The sequence below is a fragment of the Dermacentor silvarum genome, chromosome 3, assembly GCF_013339745.2.
Source record: "Dermacentor silvarum isolate Dsil-2018 chromosome 3, BIME_Dsil_1.4, whole genome shotgun sequence".
Lineage (NCBI taxonomy): Eukaryota > Metazoa > Arthropoda > Arachnida > Ixodida > Ixodidae > Dermacentor > Dermacentor silvarum.
This window is the reverse complement of record NC_051156.1, coordinates 109,337,271-109,359,308: the sequence shown is the minus strand read 5'-3', so window position 1 is coordinate 109,359,308 and position 22,038 is coordinate 109,337,271. Positions and strand designations below refer to the sequence as shown.

The 22,038-nt window shown below is 46.9% G+C and overlaps 4 non-coding genes across 4 annotated transcripts; all 4 read left to right on the top strand.

The window, feature by feature from the left end:
- Positions 1-8,609: 8,609 nt before the first annotated feature.
- Trnam-cau (transfer RNA methionine (anticodon CAU)) lies at positions 8,610-8,682 on the top strand. The gene has a single exon. It is a non-coding gene; the product is annotated as a tRNA-Met (tRNA).
- Positions 8,683-8,858: 176 nt separating this feature from the next.
- On the top strand, positions 8,859-8,931 carry Trnam-cau (transfer RNA methionine (anticodon CAU)). Its single transcript has one exon. It is a non-coding gene; the product is annotated as a tRNA-Met (tRNA).
- Positions 8,932-9,118: 187 nt separating this feature from the next.
- Positions 9,119-9,191, top strand: Trnam-cau (transfer RNA methionine (anticodon CAU)). The gene has a single exon. It is a non-coding gene; the product is annotated as a tRNA-Met (tRNA).
- An 11,743-nt stretch (positions 9,192-20,934) lies between these two features.
- On the top strand, positions 20,935-21,007 carry Trnam-cau (transfer RNA methionine (anticodon CAU)). The gene has a single exon. It is a non-coding gene; the product is annotated as a tRNA-Met (tRNA).
- Positions 21,008-22,038: the final 1,031 nt, after the last annotated feature.

Below are 22,038 nucleotides of genomic sequence, written 5' to 3'. Positions count from 1 at the left end.
AATGGCAGTGCAAGAAACAAAGTAGAAAGCGAATAATGCTAGTTCGAAATGCACTGATATTGGTGGTGCAAACTGTCACGTCTAGTGCTAACGGTAGTCTAGTCATCGAATTAGTTTTTTGCGCCTCCTCTGGCGTGCAATATGTGTTTATGCGCCGAAGAAGATTCACGAACGCGAAGAATACATAGGAAACCTGAAAGCCTGCATGACGTACGAAAGAAACATAATATTATTTGGGACTTTAACTATGTGGTGTAGACCGCAAGATCGAGCAAACAGATTGACCTATCGCGATAAAAGTGCGTCACTGTTAAACGCGCTTGTAAACGAGTTTGAACTAGACGACGTTGGTTGTATTTTTTAAGGCGACGAGCACGTACAGCATACGCACTATCAAGGTGTAAGTCACGCTAGACTTGATCGCATATATGTTTCTGCTGAAATCACACCGCATCTGACTGCGTACAGAGTAAAGACTGTCACATTTAGTGATCACTGCTTGGTGATAGCGACAGTAGTAACCAAAACAAAAGTGTCAAGATTCAGTTGGAATTTGTGGAAATTGAACGATAAATTTTTGGATGATGGAAATTTTTAAATAAAGTAAAGGAGAAGAAAGATGCAATATTTTCGCTTGAAACTTCTAATTTCACAACGGTTTGGGAACAATTTAAAAACGAAGTAAAGATTGCTGCGATTGAACGAGCTAGCGTGCTGCGTAGTAATGAAAAACAGCAAGAGAAAGAACTGAAGAGCACGTTAGATTTTATGACTACTGTTGAGAGTACTAACCCTGGACACTTTAGCAAGGAAATACGTGACGTGAAGGTAAACTTGAAGTGATCGATGAGAATAAATATCGTGGGGCGATGGTCAGAGCACGAGCAGAAAGACTATGGCTCGGGGAAACGCCTACTAAGCGGGCATTCGGTGAAGAAAAAGGCAAGCAGTAAAAAAAAAGATAAAAGAAATAAGAGATAAAAACGAAGCGACACGTGATGACGAAATGATAAAGAAAGCGTTTGTTGAGTGTTATAAAAGACTGCTAAGCCCTGAAATAAATGATACAGTAGCTTTTCGAAATTATTTTTTATCGCTCATGCCAAGGATAGACGATGAAGTGAGTGAAACGCTAGAACGGCGCTAGATCTGCAGTCTGCATGAAGTAGAACAGGCCATTGATGAACTAAGCACCGGCAAGGCACCGGGGCCTGATGGACTAGGGGCTGCCATTTACAAAACCTTCAAGAAAGAACTGGCACAAGCGTTACACCGCGTGATAGATGAGTGCTATGATCAAAAAAGGGCACCTTTATTGTTTAGAAAATGCCATGTAGTACTAATTCCAAAATCAGATGATCCCAGGAAATTGATGGCTCTTGAGGCCTATCGACCAATAAGCCTTACGAATGTAGACTATAAAATTTTTATAAAGGTGCTAGCCAAGAGATTTCAGAGCGTTATCACACACCTCATACTACCTCACCAGACATGTGGCATCAAAGGAAGGACAATTTACACAAATATACACACCACTAGAACTATCCTAAAATGCTGCGATATAAATCGTGATAACATAGCTATGATACAACTCTATCTTCAGAAAGCATTTGACAGGGTTAATCAGGACATATTACAGTTAGTATTAGAACATTGTAATGTGGGAAGTGTCATCACTGAAGGCATAAAAATGGTGTATGAAGAGTGTGCCGTAAACCTTATAATCAACAGCACCTTAAGTGAGACATTCCAGTGCTGTCAGGTATAAAACAAGGGTGCACGTGCTCGTCTCTTCTTTTTGCACTTTATTGGAACCCTCATGTTTAAAATTCTAAGAAATGAAAGGGTACATGGTTATTCCTATTACACCAGCGAAGTGAAGATACTGGCCTAAGCAGACGACATAGCCATATTCTGCAGAGACAAGGACAGTATATGAAGCTGTTAAGGAAGCTACAGCATTCTGCAGTGCTACCGGAAGTGCCATTAGCTGGGGTAAATCTCTTGGCATTTGCATGGAAATTGGGGGGAAGCGCCGGAGGCGTATGCAAATATGCGATGGACAAGTATTCCTGCTAGTAACTTGGGGGTGCCTCTTGAGCATTTTAGAAATACTAGCGAATACTGGGCAGGAGAGACAGACAGGCTGAAGGACCAATCTGAAAAATGGAGAGGGCATAACTTTTCTATGTTTTCACGCGCAACAGCCTGTAATGTATTTTTTGTTGCAAAAGTGTTTAATGTACTTCAAGTGTTCAGCATGAGCACAATTTGTGTTCAGAAATTACACAGAGTGTTTTCCGCCTATATATGGAATTCCACATGGGAACGCACTAGTCGGTCAAACTTTTTCCTTTCCGTGCGAACGGAAGACTTGCTCTTTGTCATTTGTTTTTGAAACAAACGTTTCAAGGTTTTTCTTTTTGCGACACCAAAGAGCTTTTTTCTTGCGTGCTGTTATACACGTTAGACGGTGTAATCATATTCCGGAATATATTGTGTCGTCAAACGCAGAGACACGGGGAACATTGAGCAGCTTTTGGCGCGAAATTGTCTCAGCTTATCAAGTACTGAAGCCGCGATTTTCCTTAGAATACCTGAGCACAGTTGCGCGTAAACTGATATACAAAGATCTAGCTCAATGTATTTTTGCCAATACCGTTGTACCGCTCCATCTGTCAACTAGGACAAGAACGTGACGTTTTAAAACGAGTTCGGAAAATGCCAGTTAGAGCGTCATCAAAAACTTTTTTTTTCCAACTGCACACAGGCACGCTCCCTGTAAAACCGTGGCTTGAAAGTAAAGGCATCTTTGTTCCATGGAGATTGCACTGTTTGATATGCCAGAAGACCGAAACGATAGAGCACATCTTTCCTGACTGTCACGATGCGGTTTTTCTGTGAGACATTCTTCAGCGGACAGTCAAGAAGGAGTTGCCAGTATCACCCTTTGGTATCCAGATTTTTGCCATGTGCAGATACAGACGACGTGCCATGTGACATGCTAATGCTGTTGTGCTTGCACAGTGTATGGAAAACGAGGATGGTGGTCAGGAATGCGGATATAAACGCACGATCGGCAGTGCAAAACTTCATTGAACACTGTGGTTACATACGAGATGCTCTCAAAATCCAGAGAGACCACCAGATTGTTACCTGTTCTTGATAAGCTGGCTTCTCTGAGGCCATTTAACCTCCCACTCCGCCATGAAAAGGCTTACGTGTATTTTATCATATTTGTATCCTTCTCTGTATGAGTTGTGTGTTGTAAGTGGTAAACCGGTACTAAAAAAAAAAAAGCCTCGGTAGCGCAGTAGGCAGCGTGTCAGTCTCATAATCTGACGGTCGTGATTCGATCCTCACCAGGGGCAAAGGCGGCGATGTATTTCTTGCTGCCTTAAGCAATAGTGCTACTCATTTTTTAGGCACTAGAAAGGAAGTGTGTTGCAATCTTGTGCAGTTCATTGTTCCGCGGCATTTCAATTTCTCAACGCCGTCTCAACTAGGAGGAATGAGATTGGGCTGTTTCCTTTGTTCTCTGTCCGCCTCGGTAGCGCAGTGGGGATTCCACTTCCGGCCGCGAAAGCCTACGGACGTGTCTATCATGAGCTCCGTTGGAGCGGATGTAGCGGCCCAGTTTAGCCGCGGTACCAGGAATGAAGTGTCGCAGGATTATGCAGTCATTTTGCCCCCCGCCAACTGTGTATGTTGTTCAAATATGTTTTCTACATGCTGATATAAAGGAAGACCGTATCGTGCAGAAGATTTTCGTGAACCACTGTTTAAACGTGTCCCGCCCACCGAAGTTCTTGCGCTTGGCGCCTATCAAATGAACCATGTGTGGGCGGTTACCTGCAAGACCGCTGAAGGCGCGAAGAAGTTTTTGGTTGATCCGAAATTGACGGTGAAGGGCCGCGGCGATGCATCGTAATTGATCCAAGCCACCACGACGTCCGTCTGAAGCTTCACTGGTTGCTCTACCACGTACGCGAAGAAGATGTGCGAAACGCGCTGAGTCCTACGGAACGGTCATGGAAATAGGACTGGATAAATGGCGAATTGACGGTTACAGCCAGCAGAGCACCATGACACGTACAGTTGTGGTGCGACTGAAGGCCGACGTAACGTTGGACAATTTCCACAAGCTGCGCGTTGGAGGCGAGCTTGCCGTTGTCGTGGTGCCCGGAAGAGCACCAAGGTGTTTGCGCTGCTAGCAATTGGCCACATCAGAAAGGATTGCCGCGTCCCGTGATGCAACGTCTGCAAACGCTTTGGCCATACCGTAGAAAACTGCTCGAGGACGTATGCTGCAGCTGCCATGACCACGGTGAGCACGAAGAAATCCGAGCTAACCATGGACGAAGCCGAAGCAGAAGAATGTGTGAGTCCAGCAGCAATTTGAGGGGCACAAGAGACAAGCACCTAAGAAAATGAGCCACCGAAAACTGCTGAGGAAAGTTTGAAAATCACTGCACATGTGCAAATTTCAGTTCAAGCGAAGACGAAGATTACGGACTCCAATGTCACCGAGGATGCCACCGATAAAACAAGTGCAAACACTGAGGCAGCGGAAGTTCACCAAAAGCCTTCCGAAGAGGACTTCATGGATTGCCGTGAAGCAGAAGAAAATAGTGCGGTGGTAAAGAGACCACGAGACGACGGCGGTGAAGATTCAAAGGGCGCAACTAGCAGTGAACCTCCGACGAAAGCGTCAACCAGTCCCCGGCCGCGGCCCACCGCAAAGCCAAACGTCAAGGAGGGGGAGAAGAGGGCGGCTCAGCCGCCCACTTGACAACACAGCTAACGCACTACGTGTGTACCCGAAAATCGGGGCACACCTTGTTTTTGGTGAGCGCATCCTTTTTTTTAAAGATAAAAATGGCTATTAGTCTTGAGAGAGCAGTTCGTTTCGCCACTCTAAATGTGCGCGGGTTAGCTGCTGGAAGACGTCAGTACCAATTAAGCAGACTGCGGAACACGATTTAGATGTGATTGCCGTGCAAGAAACTAAAGTAGCGAGGGAGGAGGAAACTGATCGAATGGTTCTGCCATTTCGCACCACGTATAATATTTGTGTATCACATTGCAATGGCTTGTCGGGAGGGTGTGCCATTTTCGTGAAGAAATCTATTGGTGCTGTTGAGACAAATATAAGAAGCAGTGATAGTGGACGATTCGTAGTATGTGATTTTTCGCTACTGAATTTTGAATGGCGCGTGATTTGCTTGTATGCCCCGAACCGCGAGAACGAAAGGAAAGCTTTCTTTGAAGAAATTAGTGGTTTTCTTGATTGTAGTAGATATGTTATATTTATGGGTGACTTTAACTGTGTGTGCGCAATGGAGGACCACTCCAAGCGTGTAAATATCCGCGATCAAAGCGAGCGGATTTTGAGTGAATTGATTGCAGAGAATGGACTGGAAGATGTGGCCCTCTGCATGTCTAACGGCAGGGTCCAGTTCACACATTTTGAGGGTCAAAGTCACGCGCGTTTAGATAGAGCATACATTCCACTTGACCTTGTGATGTGCTGTGATGAATACTTGGTTACACCAGTGTCGTTTAGCGACCGCTGTTTGGTGAGATTCACGCTTGGGAAAGAAGAAAAAAAACGACAAAGTTCAACTGGAACCTTTGGAAATTAAACCATAGTATTCTGAAAGATGAAACATTTTCTAAAAATTAACAGAAGCGTTAACGATGGTGTATGAAGATGAAAAAGATGACTGGGAAGAACGGTGGGAAACTTTCAACAAAATGTTAAACTAAGTGCTATACAACGAACGACGAAGCTTAATTTTGAGAAGAACAAGGCGAGAAGAACTTGCAGTTGCAACTGCAAGCACTTTTAAAGGAAGAGAGTGCGAAACTGGGCTCGTTCACCTAGGAAATCACAAATACGAAACACAAGCTCGAGTTTTTAGATAAAGAGAAATACAGAGGTGCTATTATTAGGTCAAGAACAGAAAAGCTTTGGATGGGCGAGACACCTACAAAACGGGAACTAGGTGATGAAAAGCAATATGCACAAAGAAAAGAAGTTAAGGAAATAGTGTACAATGGCACATTGACGAAAGAAAAAAGTCAGATAAGGGAAGCATTTGTTGACACTATCGCAAATTGCTTGGAAAGCGTTGTCTATGGCGAGTGGATTTAGTGAAGAATTCCTTTCTTTGGGGCCCAAGTTTGTCGATGAAACGCAAAAATGTTTTGGAGGCTCCTATCAGCGTACAGGAGATTAAGAAAGCTATTGATGACTTAAGCACTGGAAAGATGCCTGGTCCAGATGGAATAGGAGCAGAATTTTATAAAATGTTTAAAGAAGAGATCGTACGCGCGCTGTTCGAAGTTATCGAAGATGGTTATAAAAAGAAAAGACTACCACGCTCGTACCCCGAGGCGCACTCTGTTTTAATCCCCAAAACAGATGATAGCACCAGAATCCAGTCTGTGACGTCGTATCGGCTCATTAGCCTCTTGAACACGGATTACAAAATTTTCATGATGGTGTTGGCCAGGAGACTGCAGAATGTCATTCAAAACATTTTAGGACCGCACCAGACATGTGGCATAAGAGGTCGTAGCATTACGACAAATATACACATAGTAAGAAGTGTCTTAGAGATTTGTGATGACCTTGGAGACCCAATAGCAATGATGCAATGAGATCTACAAAAGCTTTTGACCTTGTTTACCATGAAGTGTTGTTCAGTGTGTTGGAACATGGGCAAGTAGGAAGGTGCTTCTTGATGGATTAAAGATGGCATACTCGCAGTGCGTAACACGCCTGGTAGTTAACAGGGTGCTCAGTGAAGAAATTGAGGTACTCAGTTCTATCAGACAAGGATGTCCGGCCTCAGCCTTACTTTTTGCCATGTACCTAGAACCCTTGTGTTTATCAATTATTCATAATTCAAATGTACATGGATTTAGATTACAGAACACCGAAGTAAAGATTCTTGCATATGCCGATGACGTGGTTGTACTCTGTCAAGATAGGCAGAGCATACGTGAAGTTGTCCACACGGTCAAACAATTTTGTTCCATGACAGGTAGTATGATTATTTGGGGCAAAACAACTGCATTTGGGTATGGTAATTGGGATATCAGACCTGATGTATATGTAAATGTAAGATGGGAAACTCGTCCACTAAAGTACCTTAGGGTACCACTTCAGGTCTATCGTGACGATAACGAGTACTGGAAAGACGAAGCCGAAACAACCCGACAAAAAACAAACGCCTGGAGAGGGCGTGAACTCTCTATTTTTGCACGGGCGTCTGTATCCCAATTACCATGCAGCCATGCAATTACCATGCAACCATATTTTTGATATCCAAAATATGGTCTCTGTGCCAAGTCCTTTGTATGTCACGCGTGAATGTGCAGAAATGTCACAAGAGTTTTGCTGTGTTTGTATGGAAATCGACGTGGGAGCGAACAAGTCGCTCAAATTTATTCCTATCAGCCCGAAACGGTGGTTTGGGTTTGTGTCACTTGTTTATTAGGCATCTTGTGTCTCGCTTTATTTTTCTCTGCGACCAAAGAAATTAATTTTTGCAAAGTGTAATGAAATTAAGGCTGTGCTCCCACGTTCCAGAATTTGTTGTGTCGTCGAACAATATGTACCAGCATGTGTCAGGGTATCTGCGTGAAGTAGTACAATCTTTTAATTTTATCAAAGTACGTTTTTCACTAGAGTACTTGTCCTCTGCAAAACGGAAAAGACTTTACAAAGACCTCATTGAATGTTTGTTACCAACGCAGTGATACAGATCTTTATTCAATGTCGGACCCGGACAGGACGTGTTAAGAAGGGTTAAAAGGATGAACGTAAAACCAGGGGCAAAAACTTTCTTTAAACTTCACTCTGGGATGCTACCAGTAAAGCAATGGTTAGCCGATAAAGGCCTCTACGTCCCATGGACGACGAATTGTCTGTTATGTAAGAAGCCCGAAACTGTGGAACATGTGGTTATTTACTGCTGGGACGCCGTACTCCATTGGGACATCCTTCAGCGCACATTGAAAAAACACCTACCCATCACGAGTTATGGCATTCGTTTTCTCTGTGTGGACAATGAAGACGGAGTCCCATACGACATGTTCATGTTAATAGGACTGCACAGCATCTGGCAGACTAGAATGGCGGTCCGTAATGCAGACCCTCACACACGTCCTGTCAGGGAAAACTTCATCGCGAACATGGATTATATTCGCGAATTGTACAAAGCGCAACCAGACCCACCCGACTGGTTACCTCTATTGGATAAATTGTGTAACTTGAAGAAATTTTAATGTGAACACACCGGACCAAGGCTCGGTCCACGTGCTCATTTTACCTTTCGTGTTTCTGTGTTCCTGTGCCATGTAAAAAGAAAACAGGTAATAAAGAAAAAAAAAGCCTCGGTAGTGCAGTAGGCAGCGCGTCAGTTTCATAATCTGAATTTTTTGCTGCCTTAAGCAATGGTGCTACTCATTTTTTATGCAGTAGAATGGAAGTGTGTTGCAATCTTGTGCAGTATCACTGTTCCGCAGCATTTCACTTTCTCAACGCCGTCTCAACTAGCAGGAATGAGATTGGGCATGTTTCCTTTCGTTCTTTGTCCGCCTCGGTAGCGCAGTAGGCAGCGCGTCAGTCTCATAATCTGAAGGTCGTGAGTTCGATCCTCACCCGGGGCAAAGGCGGCGATGTATTTTTCGCTGCCTTAAGCAACAGTGCTGCTCATCTTTTAGGCACTAGAAAGGAAGTGTGTTGCAATCTTGTGCAGTCTCACTGTTCCGCAGCATTTAACTTTCTCAACGCCGTCTCAACTAGCAGGAATGAGATTGGGCGTGTTTCCTTTTGTTCTCTGTCCGCCTCGGTAGCGCAGTAGGCAGCACGTCAGTCTCATAATCTGAAGGTCGTGAGTTCGATCCTCACCCGGGGCAAAGGCGGCGATGTATTTTTTGCTGCCTTAAGCAACAGTGCTGCTCATCTTTTGCTCATCTTTTAGGCACTAGAAAGGAAGTGTGTTGCAATCTTGTGCAGTCTCACTGTTCCGCTGCATTTCACTTTCTCAACGCCGTCTCAACTAGCAGGAATGAGATTGGGCGTGTTTCCTTTTGTTCTCTGTCCGCCTCGGTAGCGCAGTAGGCAGCGCGTCAGTCTCATAATCTGAAGGTCGTGAGTTCGATCCTCACCCGGGGCAAAGGCGGCGATGTATTTTTTGCTGCCTTAAGCAACAGTGCTGCTCATCTTTTAGGCACTAGAAAGGAAGTGTGTTGCAATCTTGTGCAGTCTCACTGTTCCGCAGCAGTTCACTTTCTCAACGCCGTCTCAACTAGCAGAAATGAAAGTGGGCGTGTCTCCTCGTGCTCCCTGTCCGCCTCGGTAGCGCAGTGCATTCCATTTCCGGCTTTCAAGCGACACGGTCACGGAATGTCGCGCTCCGTCGAAGCGGTATCAGCGGGTCGCGGGAACAGGTTTTTTGCTGCTTCTGAAGATTACCAAGTTATTCTGCCGAACCTGCCAACAGGAAAAATTGTGCTAAACACAGTGTTTATGCATGCTGACGTTACTGCTAGACCCTACAGAGTGGAAGGCTTCAGGGACACATTGCTTCATCTTGGTGTGCTGGCCGACGTTATCACGTTAGGGGCGTACCAGAGGAACCACGTCTGGGCTATCACCCTCAAGGACGCTGACGCTACGGAGAAACTACTTGCTGCGAAGGACGTGAAGGTTAAAGAACACAACTGCCGGATAGTCGACGCTAATGACCGAGGTATTCGCTTCAAGATTCACTGGCTGCTCCACGGTGTTGCTGACGAGCATGTGCGTGCCGCGCTATCGCCGTACGGGAAGGTGGTCGACGTGTCTAGGGAAAAGTGGCGTGCGCAAGGCGTTCTCGACAAGGGCTCTACGACCCGTATGGTTACATTGAAGTTGGGACCGGGTTTCAAGATCGACGACATACCGCACCAAATCAAGGTGGCCGGTGAACCTGCGCTAATTGTTGTACCAGGCAGGGCCCCACTTTGCCTCCGTTGCAAATCTAGTGGGCATATACGCAGAGACTGCCAGGTGCCATGTTGTGCGCTTTGCCGACGGTATGGCCATGAGGACTCCCAATGTGCGAAAAGCTACGCAAGTGCTGCAGGATCCAAGAGGGGTGATGACACGTCAGAGCACCTCATGGACGAAGCTGATGCCGAAGAAACGGCGGGAGGTCAAGCGTCGAGGCGTCTTCTGGGCCAACCACGGTAGACGGGGCAGACAACAGCAAGCCTTCCGAAGAAGAGTTCCCACCCCTCTCCCAAGGTACGGATGTGAAAGCTGAGCCTAACAAGAACACCGAGGACGCTACCGAAGACGCCGAGGCGGACAAGTCCGCGTGTATGCACGTCTCGGAAGCACCAAGCTCTGGTGTGGCAGCAAAGCGGGCTCACGAGGATACCAACGAGACAACGGCGAACACCGACGGCGAAGGGCAACCACCAACCAAGGAGGCTATCGTTCGGCGGCCCACAATGAGACCTCGACCGAACGTGGCCACCGGTAAAAGTGTGGCGGCAACGCCGCCAACAGCGCCAACGTAGCGTAAGATCTGCCATGGCACGACGCCCTGGCATGCGGCTTTTTGCTGAGAGAACCACCACGATTCCCAGCCTTTCTTCATAGTCACTATGGTTTATATTCCTAAATCGCCACGTATCGCGACGATTAACGTCCGAGGGCTTGCGTCCAAACGAAAACAGTCAGCTGTACCGATTGGTGACCGAGTTTGACCTCGACATTGTGGCGATACAGGAAACTAAAGTTGATGGTGAAGTAGAGACTGGGAAAATGGTTCGACGTTTTACGTTGTCTTATGACGCTGTGGTTAGCCATGCTGTAGGGACGTCAGCAGGTTGTTGCCTTCTTTTGCGCCAGAGCTTGGGCTTATCAATACAAGCGACATTAAGTTGTGACTCAGGGAGGCTCATCATCTGCGATTTTCTTTTTGCTGCTTAGGAGTGGCGTATGATTTGTGTGTATGCACCTAACAATGCGGAAGAGAGGCGAACCTTTTTCGAGCGTGTTAATCAATACTGTGACTGCCAGAAACTTGTCATTATTTCCGGTCATTTCAACTGTGTGCTTTCTGCAGCAGATAAAACTAGCAGACGAGATTTTAATGACATAAGCACTGTTATTCTTAGAGAAATTGTGAATGATGGTGGTATGGAAGATGTAGGGCAAGGTTTGGAAGGTATGCGAACCGTCCAATTTACTCATTTTCAAGGATCGAGTCATGCCCGATTGGATAGAATATATGCGTCTTTGGATATTATACATTTGTGTCAACAGTATCATGTTACGCCAGTCTCCTTTAGTGATCACTGCTTAGTTTATTTTACTATAGCAAGTCTAGAAGACTCAAGGAATAATTTTAATTGGCAGTTATGGAAACTGAATTGTAAGCTGATGAATGACGATGTTTTTGTGAAGCAAGTAACTGATTTATTTAAAAAACTCAAGGAAAACAACAAAATTCCTTGGGGAGAAAGATGGGAATTATTAAAGAATAAGGTTAAAATAAGAGCACTGGAACGTTCAAGTGCAGTAGCTAGAGAAGCAAGGTTTCAAGAAAAAACACTACGCACGAACCTTCAACTGCTACTTAATCAAGAATCGCTCAGACCGGGTGAATTTATGGACGATATACAAGTGGTGAAGCGCAAGCTGGAGCTTATCGATACCGAACGGTACCGTGGTGCCTTAATACGCGCAAGAGTTGAAAGGCTGATAAGCGGAGAATCGGCGACGACAAGAGGGTTGGGGGCGGAAAAGTGGCATGCGCGAAGGCAGCAAATAGTAGAAATTGAACGTGCAGGTGTGATCACTAAGGATACTGACGAAATTGTTAGAACGTTTTCGGAGTACTTTCGTGCGTTGTTTGCTCGCAGCGTAGTTGATATCGACCGTTTCAAACGTGAGTTTGTTTCCTTAATGACACGGTTGGACGATGTGACAAGATAAGCTTTGGAGCAGCCCATCACAAATGAAGAGGTGGATTTTGCGATAGAAAACATGAATTTAGGGAAATCGCCGGGTCCAGACGGCCTTGGTGCAGCGTTTTATAAAACATTTAAGGGAACAGTCACTCCAATTCTAACGCGTATTTATAATGAAGCTTACGAGCTTAAGTCGCTACCTCCATCTTTTGTTACTGCGCATACGATTCTTATACCTAAATCTGATGATACAGTAAAATTACGAAATGTAACTGCCTATCGACCCATCAGCTTGACAAACAGTGATTATAAAATGTTCATGAAAGTGTTAGCTAAGAGATTACAAACTGTTATCTCGGAAATTGTAGGGAAGCATCAGACATGCGGCATTAAAGGACGCTCCATCACTACGAACACTCACGTGGCACGTTCTATTCTGGAATGTTGTGATGTTACGGGTGCTGGAGTAGCCATACTACAGATAGACTTCGAGAAGGTGTTTGATAGGGTTCCCCATGACGCTCTCTTGTGTGTACTAGACCATGTAAATGTAGGCCATGTTATTAGAGAAGGCGTCGCGATGGCGTACAGCTCGTGCATGGCGCAGTTAATAGTGAATAAAGTGGTTGGTGAGCGCATACCAGTGCTACAATCTCTGCGCCAGGGGTGCCCAATATCAGCATTGCTGTTTTGTTTATACATCGAATCCTTTTGTCTACATGTTATTGCAAGCGAGCATATACGTGGGTTCAAACTGCAACAGGTAGAAGTGAGGTTGCTGGCCTATGCCGACGACATTGCCGCTTTTTGTACAGATTATGACAGTGGTCTGCATGTTATTAAAACTGTGGAAAGTTTTTGTCTTTCAAGTGGAAGCTGCGTGAACTGGGGAAAGTCTCTGGGGTTTTGGCACGGCTATTGGCCGTCTAAGCCAGACACTTTCGCGAATTTAAGATTCGTGACCACTCCTGTTAAATATTTGGGAGTGCCCTTAGAAAATTATCAGGACAGCGAACCTTACTGGCGCAACGAAATGTGCAACTTACGCGAGAAAACCAATAACTGGAATGGCCGGAATCTGTCAGTCTTTGCAAGAGCGACAGTATGCAACTTATTTTTTATAAGTAAGTTGTGGTATGTAATGCAAGTGATACACTGTTCAAGAATGAATGTCCAGAAAGTTCACAGAATATTTGCAGTGTTTGTTTGGGGCTCCTCATAGGAGCGAACAAGCAGAACCAATTTGTTTAGGCGAGTCCGTGATGGCGGGTTGGCGTTAGGCCATTTGTATCTACGTCAAATAGTTAATCGGTTAATGTTCTTGAGAGACGTAAAAGATCCCTTCCTTCGAACATTGTGCCAGGTTCGGTTGGGTAATGCCCTACCAGATCTTGTTCTCTCAACGGATCGCATCCACGGATGCATTCGGGGTTATTTAAAAGAGGTTGTTATGTCCACCCGTTTTTTGTGTGTGCGGTTTTCTACAAACTACTTAAGTGATGTGGGTCGGAAAAAGTTATACAGAGACCTGTGTGATGTGGTGTTACCTGTGCCGCTATATAGATCTTTGTACAGTACCTCAAGAGTAAAGGATGCGCTTAAGCGTGTCAAGAAAATGATGGTACCTCCAGGCGTTAAAACATTTTTCTTTCGTTTACACACCGGGACACTGACCGTCAAGACATGGATGGCAGAAAGGGGACTTTTTGTGCCCTGGGGAGTACACTGCCAAATATGTAAGCGAGACGAAACTATTGACGATGTGTTTTTAGAGTGTTGGAACGCAGTATTCCTGTGGGACATTCTACAGAGGACCCTTAAGAAAGATTTTCCGCTGCACCCTCAAGGAATCCGATTCTTGGCTATCGATAACGAAGATGGAGTACCTTATGATTTAATTATGCTCATTGTGTTGCACAATGTCTGGAGATGTCGCATGGCCGTCCGAAATGCAGATGTTGACGCCAGAGCAGCTCGCCAATACTTCAAAGAAAGCATTCACAGATATGTAGAAAAACAGAAAGCACGAATACCTGTTCCCCACTGGATGCCTTGTGTAGAATTGCTTTTGAATATGAAATTTATTTAGAATTACTTTCTCCAAGACAGGAGAATCCTTTTAGCATTTGACTATTTTTATGTATTTCAGTCCTGTATTTCTTGTAACTGGCAATAAAGAAAAAAAAGCCCCGGTAGCGCAGTAGGCAGCTCGTCAGTCTCATATTCTGAAGGTCGTGAGTTTGATCCTCTCCCGGGGCAAAGCGGCGATGTATTTTTTGCTGCCTTAAGCAACAGTGCTGCTCATCTTTTAGGCACTAGAAAGGAAGTGTGTTGCAATCTTGTGCAGTCTCACTGTTCCGCAGCATTTCACTTTCTCAACGCCGTCTCAACTAGCAGGAATGAGATTGGGCGTGTTTCCTTTTGTTCTCTGTCCGCCTCGGTAGCGCAGGGATTCCACTTCCGGCCGCGCTAGCGAACGGACGTGTTTTTTTTTTTTTTTCATGAGCTCCGACGGAGCGGCGATAGCGGCCAAGCTCGGCCGCGGTAACAGGTTATGTTATCGGCAATGGAAAGGGAATACCAGGTTGTTCTGCCTAGTTTGCCTACAGGTCGGTTTGTTTTAAATACCGTGTTTTTGCACGCGGACGTCAAGGCTCGCCCCTACAGGGTAGAAGACTTCCGCGACGCTCTGGCTCAGTATTCGGTGCTCCCCGAGGTAGTCGCCTTGGGGGCGTATCGTATGAGCCATGTGCGGGCGGTCACCTTCAAGGACGCTGAAGCGGTCAGAGAGTTGGTCAGCATCGGTGAACTGCAAGTTAAAAGCAAGCGCTGTATCGTCATCGACCCGGCCAACAGGGACGTCCGAATGAAGGTACAGCGGTGAGCACTGTTAGGGTGAACACGCGAGCGCGTGGCCGACGGCACTGTCAGCGCCCCGTTACGGTCATCACTGGAAACATTGCGCATGCGCATCACACCTGCCGCGAAATAATTGTTCCACCGCGCGCATGACGTCATGAATGCACTTGTTCGTCGTCTGCTAGCCGCATTTTTGTTTTCTAAGCCCATGCATCCTGCATTTTAAGATTTCTTTAAACATCTGTGCTTGAACAGAACAAGACAAAAAAACTTGTATATCTATGGGGGCGTGTCTATTCGTTCCCTTCAAAGTTGTTGTGCATGCAACGCCGTATATAAAACAACCAAACATCTTTCGCAGCCGTTCATTCTGTCGCCAGATCGTATTATGGCTAGGGTTCCCGATGATGAACGGCGCTCAATTGTCGATCTTTCCCTGAAAGGTTATTCCCAGCGGTATATTGGCGCTTTAGTTAATAGGCCCCTGAAGACTGTGAACAGGATAATTCAAGCCTACAAGTATGAAGGTCGCATTCAGGATGCACCCCGCGCGCCCCGCCCTAAAGCTACCACAGACGATGAAGACGCCCTCATAGTTGCAGCTGCTGTTCGTAACCCTTTCTTGCCAGCCCCAGCAATACGCGAGGACTTGGATTTGGACGTTTCGGACACCACTGTTCGACGTCGCCTGCGTACTGCGGGCCTTCGCAGTCGCGTCGCAGCGCAGAAGCCACTACTAACGGCGGCAAACAAGGACGCACGACGGCAGTTCGCTGAGCTGCACGAAGCATGGACATCAGAAGAATGGGGTCGCGTCATCTTTTCGGATGAGTCGACGTTTTCGACGCGACAAGACCAAAGATTGCGTGTTTGGAGACTACCAGGCACACGGTGAGGCAAACTTCCTGCTTTGAAAAGCAATTGTTTTAGTTAACGTCACAATGCCACGCAGGAACGACCCGGACAACGTGCAAGGTGTTTCTGCCAGTGGGAGATTGAGTGTGAACGTGTGGGGTGCTGTTTCAAGATATGGTTTAGGGCCCCTGCAACGTATACGTGGACACTTATCGTCGGAACAATACTGCAACATTTTGAACAATGTGCTGTTGCCATATGCGAGCAGTTTATTCCCAGACGGTGATTACCTGTTCCAACAGGACCGGTCACCGATACACACGGCGCGGGCTGTCAAGGAGTTCCAGGCGGAGCAGCACATGCAGCTACTGGAATGGCCTCCGAAAGGAGCGGATCTGAATGTGATAGAAAACGTGTGGGGCCGTCTGAAAGCTTCTTTGGCAAGGAAGCCCCTTTATTCCGCGACTTCGGACCAGTTGTGGGCGCAAGTCAGCAACGAGTGGGAAAGGCTGAAAGCCGATCGGGAATATGTTCGATCACTTTACGACTCGTTACCGTCCAGAATAGCTGCAGTCGTTGCTGTAAGTGGTCACATGACTCGCTATTAGATTTGCTCATGTTTTTATATTTGTTCTCATGGTCTTGTTTAACTTGAATTGCAAAAGTGCAATTTTCTTGAATAAAAAGTTTAATAATTATCCCTCTTACACTCACTTTTTTTCTTCACGCGCCAATCTTCAATCCAGATGGACCTTGAAATGCAGAAGGTATCAGATCAGCGAAAAAAAAATGCGGCTAGCAGACGACGAACAAGCGTATCGATGACGTGATGCGCGCGGTGGAAAGAGTGTTTCGCAAAGCACATGCTGCGCATGTGCAATGTTTCCAACGATGGCTGTTACGCGGCGCTGATAGTGCCGTCGGCCACGCGCTCGCGTGTTCACCCTAACAGTGCTCACCGCTGTACACTGGTTGCTCCACAGTGTGCCTGACGAGGACGTGCGCCTTGCCTTCATGCCTTTCGGTAAAGTCGCCGACATTGTCAGGGAGCGTTGGCGGGCCGAGGGATTGACTGACAAAGGGTCTACAACGAGGCTTGTGACTCTGAAGCTGAACGCCGGAGTCAAAATTGACGACTTGCCACACCAGCTAAGTGTGTCCGGTGAGCTGGCCCTCGTCGTTGTACCGGGCAGGGCTCCGCTCTGCCTTCGCTGCCGGGGAACGGGCCATATCCGTCGCGAGTGCCGCATCCCGCGATGTGGTGTTTGTCGGCGCTTCGGTCACGAAGACGGCCAGTGTGAGCGAACGTACGCCAGCGTGACGGGGCCTGGGGGCAGCGAGGACATCGCCGACCTGCTCATGGACGAGGCAGACTTGGAAGAGGCGACGCCTCAGGCAAACTCCCGTGAAGCACAGCCGTCTACACCGTCCTCTTGTCCGGAGGGCGAGCGTAACAAGCAGCAAGTCGCCGTAACTTCCAAGGACCAGCACGAGCCCGCCAAAGGTGTTGACTCTGCATCGACTGGACGGGATGCGCCACCAGATGTGCAGCCTCCGGTGAGCGTGACTGAATCCGTGGAGGAGTACATGGATGTTTCGCGCGACGGAGCTAGCTCGATGGCCGGAAAGCGGGCGCATGAGAGGACGGTGGACAGTGAGCAACAGCGGGGCGAAATATGAAAAATATGGCAATAAGTTTCATCTCTGGTTTGTTCTTCGCAACGGACACCATTCGGAAGGGCAACCTAATTTGCAGTCATGGCCTTGTTAACTGAAGCGACCTTGCGCGTAGCAACCCTGAATGTACGAGGGCTAAGCGCTAGAAGGCGACAGTGCCAATTAAGCCGCTTACTGCTCGAAAACGATTTGGACTTGGTCGCAGTTCAGGAGACTAAAATAGAGAACCCGGAAGTAGCCGACCGAATGGTGTCCGTTTTTCGTCCTCATTTCAATGTACATTTTTGTCATGCTGTTGGCAGTTCTGGTGGTTGTGCCATTTTCATACGTAACGACTTTTGTAGTTGCGTACAAACGGTCGAGTCATGCCAATCTGGCCGCCTTTTAGTGGTAGATTTTAGTCTTTCGGGTGTGAGTTACCGTGTTGTTTGCGCTTATGCACCGAATGTTGAAAGAGATCGCACATTTTTTTTTGAGAGGTTTCAAACGTACCTAAACTGTGATAAAGTGCTATTACTCCTAGGCGACTTCAACTGTGTTTGTGCAGCTGAAGATCGATCGAAAAAGAGCCGTATCCATGATAAGAGCGCCGAGTTGTTATCGGAGATAGTACATGATCACGGTTTAGATGACGTGGGCAACGTTTTTTCCAATGGTACTCGTCCGATTTATACCCACTTTCAGCGAGATAGCCATGCAAGGCTGGATAGGATCTATGTCTCAGCTGAGCTAGTTGCGTTGTGCACCACGTACGACGTGAAACCAATTTCTTTTAGCGACCACTGTTTGGTTATTGCCGGGTTTGGCATAGGGCAGGCGAAAAAACGTTTAAATTGGAACCTCTGGAAATTTAATGTGAAGCTCCTGCAGGACGAAAACTTCGTTATAGTAGTGACGGATGAACTGGACAAGCTACGTGCTGTGCAGTCAACAAATCTAGCTGCCGAATGGGAGGAATTTAAGCAAAGAGTTAAAATAGCTGCCATCGAAAGAGGTACCGTCCTTAAGTATAAGCAGAACCAAAGTGAACGAGAGCTTCACGAGCAGCTTGAATATTTTACTTGCATGGAAAACATCCAGCCTGGTGTTTTTAAGAAGGAAAGGAGAGACGTGAAGAGCCAACTGGAGCAAATTGACGCCGAGAAGTATAAGGCTGCGATAATACGGACAAGAGCGGAAAAATTATGGGTAGGCGAAAGACCAACGAAGCGAGCGTTGTCTGATGAAAAGTGATATGCGTGCCAGAAAGAAATCAGTCAAATAGCTAGTGGCAACGATATGACGTCAGATAGGAAGGTGATCATGCGCGTGATATCTGATCATTTTTCTGAGCTGCTTGGACAACAAAGGAACATTATGGAAGGTTTCTGGGAGAGATTTTTACTGTTTAGGCCGAAGTTAGACGACGACGTTAAAGTACGTTTGGAACAGCAGATTACCCTACGGGAAGTCGAGGAGGCAATCGACGACTTGACGCTGGGCAAAGCGCCCGGGCCAGATGGCCTTGGGGCCGCCTTCTACAAAGCTTTTAAATGTAGGGTTGCTCCCTTGTTGCTTAATGTTTTCGCTGAAGCATATGACAGCAAGCGAGTTCCGCTGTCTTTCAGAAGATCACACGTTGTTTTGATACCCAAAAGTGATGACCCGGAAAAACGTCTCTCTGTGGGTTCTTATCGTCCGATCAGCCTCACTAACGTTGACTATAAAATACTTATGAAGGTATTAGCCAAAAGACTCCAGGGGGTTATTACAAAGCTGGTAGGGCCACATCAGACTTGTGGTATTAAAGGCTGCAGCATTGCGACAAACATACACGTAGCACGAAGTGTGCTTGAATGTTGTGACGCTTTAGGCGAACGCGTGGCAATGATGCAGCTCGACCTGGCAAAAGCTTTTGACCGTGTCTCGCACGAGGTTTTATTTGGCATTCTCGAACACTCAAATGTTGGCCATGTAATACTAGAAGGCGTAAGAATGGCGTACACAGACTGCACCACGCGTATTATAGTCAACGGGGACCTTACGGAGAGCGTGAACGTTCGCTCCTCAGTGAGGCAAGGATACCCTTTGTCACCTTTGCTGTTCGCACTTTACCTCGAACCGCTCTGTTTGGCCATTGACCACAGTGAAGCTATTACGGGTTTCAGGCTGCAGACAGCACACGTCAAGATTTTGGCTTACGTAGATGATGTTGCCGTATTCTGCTCGGATAGTGAGAGCATCAAACAAGCCACTATAATATCGTTTGTGACTTTTGTGAGTATACCGGTGCCCAAATTAACTGGGATAAGAGTTACGGGTTTTGGCATGGCGACTGGGATGTCACGCCAGAGCATTTCTCTCGGTTACGTTGGTCGACAATTCCAACGCGTTACCTAGGCGTGCCACTTGAATCTTATCGTGAGCCAGAAGCGTACTGGTCTGACCAGGCGCAATGCGCGAAAGAAAAGTCTACTGCGTGGCAAGGCAGGCAATTGTCTATTTTTTCACGGGCCACTGTCTGCAACATTTTTCTAGTTTCGAAAATCTGGTATGTGATGAATGTGTTATGTGTATCCCGAATTACCATACAAAAACTTCACCGTGTTTTTGCTGTTTTTATTTGGGCGTCCACTTGGGAGCGGACTAGCCGAACGAATTTGTTTCGCCCTGTTAAGAAAGGAGGGCTTGGTCTTGTTCATTTGTTTTTGAGACAGGTTGTGTCACGATTTGTGTATTTACGGGATCAAAATCACCAGTTCCTCCGCACTGTCATGCAAATGAGGCTGCGGCGACTACTCCCGGAACTTATAGTGTCGTCGCGTGAAATGATTAACGGTTCTGTAACCGGCTACCTACGCGAAGTGGTTCTCTCGTTCAGGTTGCTGAACGCACGATTTTCTTTAGAGTATTTATTTAATGTTAGGAAGGAAAAACTATATAAGGACCTAGTGGAAAACATGCTCCCAGAGCCCTTATACCGTATCCCACATAGCAGAGGCCCAGGACAGGATGTTCTCAAACGAGTAAAGAAAATGCCTATACAACCATCAGTTAAAACCTTCTTCTTTCAGTTGCACATGAACACACTCGCTGTTAAAACCTGGCTTAAAGATAAAGGCATCTTTGTACCCTGGACTACTGACTGCTCCTTATGCAAGAAACCAGAAACGATCGAGCACGCATTTCTAGATTGTTGGGACCCAATCTTTCTCTCGGATGTGCTTCAGCGCACATTAAAGAAACAATTACCCCTTGACCCATATGGCATTCGTTTCTTGCCGGTAGACGTATCCGAGGATATTCCGTACGATTTAATCATGGTCCTGGGACTCCACGCCTTGTGGAAAACGAGAATGGAACATCGGCATGCTGACAAAAATATACGCCCTGTTCGCGAACATTTTATTGAAAGTGTTGTGCGTGTGAAAGATGTGTATCGCGCTCTTGCCGATCCACCAGACTGGATCTCTGTATTTGATGTGCTGGCATGTATGAAAAGATTTTAATCCCGCGGTAGCCAAAGTCTGGCTGCCACGTTTTATTCCTTGTAACGTGTTATTTCGGCAATAAAGAAAAAAAAAAGCCTCGGTAGCGCAGTAGGCAGTGCGTCAGTCTCATAATCTGAAGGTCGTGAGTTCGATCCTCACCCGGGGCAAAGGCGGTGATGTATTTTTTGCTGCCTTAAGCAACAGTGGTGCTCATCTTTTAGGCACTAGAAAGGAAGTGTGTTGCAATCTTGTGCAGTCTCACTGTTCCGCAGCATTTCACTTTCTCAACGCCGTCTCAACTAGCAGGAATGAGATTGGGCGTGTTTCCTTTTGTTCTGTCCGCCTCGGTAGCGCAGTAATTCTGCTTCCGGCAGCCGTGCTGTGCGGCTCGTAGGATCATGAGCTCCGTTGGAGCGGCGATGGCGGCCCTTACCAGCCGCGGTAACAGGAAACAAGAAGAAGATGAGTACCATTTTTTTTTGCCACAACTGCCTACAGGACGCATCGTTACCAATACAGTTTTTCTGTATGGTGACGTGCGAGCACGACCTTACAGAGTCGAAGATTTCAGGGACGCTCTCGCTCTAGCCGGGATGCTGCCGGAAGTTGTCGCACTCGGGGCCTACCAGATTAACTATGTCTGGGCGGTTACCATGTGCAATGCAGACGCTACCAAGCGGCTGCTAGCCTTGAAGGAAATGGAAGTGAAGGGATGGCGCTGCGTCGTCGTGGACCCACAGGACAGGCAAGTCAAGTTACGCCTTCACTGGCTTATTTACGGTGTAGCTGACGAGGACGTCCGAACAGCGCTAGCCGCTTATGGCAAGGTGGTTGACGTACAGCGTGAGCGTTGGCGGGTGCTGGGTGTTCAAGAAAAGAACTGGACTGCCCGGACGGTGCTGATGAAGTTGAAAACTGGCTTGAAGTTGGAAGACCTACCGCACCAGGTACGGGTCGCCGGAGAACTAGCATTAGTGGTAGTTCCGGGGCGACCAATGCAGTGCTTGCGCTGTCAGGGCTCTGGACATGTCCGGCGTGACTGCAAAGTGCCCCGGTGCTCGATATGCAGACGATTTGGACACGAAGACGCTCAGTGCACGCGGTCCTACGCCGCAGCTACTGGGCGAGGAGTGAGCGACTACACCGAGAAGCTCTTAATGGACGTGACCGAAGCCGAGGAGGCAGCAAAGGGAAGTGG